The following is a 3,501-nucleotide window of genomic DNA, read 5'->3' on the forward strand; positions in this document are numbered from 1 at the left end:
ATCAAGAAGAGAGCACAGGAATTCCTCCCAGAGATTCCTCAAGCGGAATATTGGGAATATCTTGAGACGTCTGTCACCAAGATACAGGAAGCTATGGAGCAAATAATAAAACAACAGAAGGAACATAGTCAAATGCTGACCCATATGCTTAAAGAATAAGAGGAGCAGGGACGTGACTTAAGGGAACTGAAGCGCCAAAAGTCTTCTGTGATACCAAGCCTCCCAAGGATCAGAGGAACTCCCATACCCCCAGAATAAAGGTTGTTAATTTCCAATTTCTGCCTTAACTCTGTGACAGTGTCCTTATAAAAAGTTTACCTTAGAAGTCATATAATAGTAATTAGTATCTATTTGATTTTATCTCCAATTAAGCTATAGTTTATTTTTCTCATCATCATTAAACATGAATAAAATAGTAGATCTTTTGAATAAGAAGCAATAAAATTTCGAGTTTAAATAAAACAAATTCTAATTGGTTAAATGTGGTGGCAATGCTTTTTGTCTTCTGAATGAATGCTTGAACAGTGCATATGTCTTTTGAATTTGTTGTTTAAGACTGTTAAATATGTTGGCTCTTGAAAGAATAATGAACATGAGACATGTTATTGATAATCTGAAAAATCATAAAAATGATTCTTGAAGCAAGAAAAAGCAGCAAAGAACAAAGCTTGCAGAAAAAAAAAAAAGAGAAAGAAAAAGCAAGCAGAAAAAGCCAATAACCCTTAAAACCAAAAGGCAAGGGCAATTAAAAAGGATCCCAAGGCTTTGAGCATCAGTGGATAGGAGGGCCTAAAGGACTGAAATCCTGGTCTAAGCGGCTAAACCAAGCTGTCCCTAACCATGTGCTTGTGGCGTGTAGGTGTCAAGTGAAAACTTGAGACTGAGCGGTTAAAGTCAAGGTCCAAAGCAAAAAGAAGAGTGTGCTTAAGAACTCTGGACACCTCTAATTGGGGACTTTAGCAAAGATGAGTCACAATCTGAAAAGGTTCACCCAGTTATGTGTCTCCAAGACTCATAAAGAAGCTGTGTTCAAGAATCATCACACTGAACTAAGAGAATCAATAACACTATCTGAATTCTGAGTTCCTATAGATGCCAATCACTCTGAGCTTCAATGGATAAAGTGAGATGCCAAAACTGTTCAGAAGCAAAAAGCTACTAGTCCCGCTCATCTAATTAGAATCTGAGCTTCAATCAAAAAACTCTGAGATATTATTGCTTCTCAACCTATTAGTCTTCTATTTTATTTGTCTAGCTGCTTGAGGACAAGCAACAGTTTAAGTTTGGTGTTGTGATGAGCGGATATTTTATACGCTTTTTGGGGATAATTTCATATAGTTTTGAGTATGTTCTAGTTAGTTTTTAGTTTATTTCCAGTAGTTTTTAGGAAAAATTCATATTTCTGGACTTTACTATGAGTTGTGTGTTTTTCTGTAATTTCAGGTATTTTTCTGGCTGAAATTGAAGGAGCTGAGCAAAAATCTGATTCAGGCTGAAAAAGGACTGCCAATGCTATTGGATTCTGACCTCCTTGCACTCAAATTGGATTTTCTGGAGCTACAGAACTCGAAATGGCATGCTTCTAATTGCATTGGAAAGTAGACATCCAGGGCTTTCCAGCAATATATAATAGTCCATACTTTGCACAAGGATAGACGACGTAAACTGGCGTTCAACGCCAGTCCTCTGCCCAATTCTGGCGTCCAGCGCCAGAAACGGATCAAAAACTGGAGTTGAACGCCCAAACTGGCACAAAAACTGGCGTTCAACTCCACAAATGGCCTCTGCACGTGAATTGCTTAAAGTCTCAGCCCCAGCACACACCAAGTGGGCCCCAGCACACCAAGTGGGCCCCAGAAGTGGATCTCTGCATCATCCATCATAGTCCACTCATATTTTGTAACCCTAGGCTACTGGTTTAGTATTTAAACAACTTTTAGAGACTTATTTTGTATCTCATGACATTTCAGATCTAAACTTTGTATTCTCTGACGGCATGAGTCTCTAAACCCCATTGTTGGGGGTGAGGAGCTCTGCTGTGTCTCAATGAATTAATGCAAGTATTTCTGTTTTCCATTCAAACACGCTTGTTCCTATCTAAGATGTTCATTCGCGCTTAACTATGATGAAGGTGATGACCCGTGACATTCATCACCTTCCTCAAACCATGAACGTGTGCCTGACAACCACCTCCGTTCTGTATCCGACTGAATGAGTATCTCTTAGATTCCTTAAGCAGAATCTCCGTGGTATAAGCTAGAACTGATGGCGGCATTCATGAGAATCCGGAAAGTCTAAACCTTGTCTATGGTATTCCGAGTAGGATTCAATGATTGAATGACTGTGACGAGCTTCAAACTCCTGAAGGCTGGGCGTTAGTGACAGACGCAAAAGGATAGTAAATCCTATTCCAACCGGATCGAGAACCAACCGGTGATTAGCCGTGCTATGACAGAGCGCGTGAGCGTAGTTTTCACTGGAAGGATGGAAGGTAGCCATTGACAATGGTGATCCACCAACACACAGCTTGCCATAGGAGGACGTGCGTGCGTGAATCAGAAGACAGAGGAAAGCAGAGATTCAGAGGACAAAGCATCTCCAAAACTCCAACATATTCTCCATTACTGCACAACAAGTAACTTTTAATTTATGCTCTACTGGTTATTCACAATTCAACTGATAAACATAATTGACTTCCTGACTAAGATTTACAAGATAACCATAGATTGCTTCAAACCAACAATCTCCGTGGGATTCGACCCTTACTCACGTAAGGTATTACTTGGACGACCCAGTGCACTTGCTGGTTAGTGGTACGCGTTGTGAAAAGTGTGATTCACAATTCGTGCACCAGCAACAAAGTCCTAAAACTAACAAAAACTAACAAACAAGCAAAAGGCAAATATATACAATAACCAATAATAAGGCACACGTTTGCAATTCCCCGGCAACGGCGCCAAAAATTGACGGAGGAAAAACTGTCGGTATAGATTTTCACAAAAATTAACTGACAATTAAACCTCAATCAATATTTAAATTATTTGTCACAGATATAAACCCAATAAAATTAACTGAAATATTTAAACCTCGTGTCATCTCTCAAGAAATTGCAGGGAAGTGTACTTACTATTGGTTTTGGAAAAAAGTTTTGGGGTTTTTGAATTAAGAGACAAGAAAGTAAAAATGACAAGAAAATAAAGTAATAACTACAAAAGCTCTTAGCAAGGATTGAAAATTAGAAGCCCTATCCTCATTATCATTGTCAATTGTGATGGTAAATGTGAATTGCCTTCACTTAGTTAACCTCTAACCAATGGAGGAAAGTCAAGTGCATACAATCAACTTGAGTTCACGAGTCTTAGTCAACTCATAGGGAAAGACTAGAATTATTGAAGTTCAAGCTAATCGGCAATCTTCAATTACCATTCAACAAAAGAGTTTTGATAACTCAAGAGTCTCTAATTAATCAATCCAAGTTAAGAACATAAAAATCTAATTTAA

The sequence above is a fragment of the Arachis ipaensis genome, chromosome B7 (assembly GCF_059453495.1).
Source record: "Arachis ipaensis isolate K30076 ecotype BB chromosome B7, ASM5945349v1, whole genome shotgun sequence".
Classification (NCBI taxonomy): domain Eukaryota; kingdom Viridiplantae; phylum Streptophyta; class Magnoliopsida; order Fabales; family Fabaceae; genus Arachis; species Arachis ipaensis.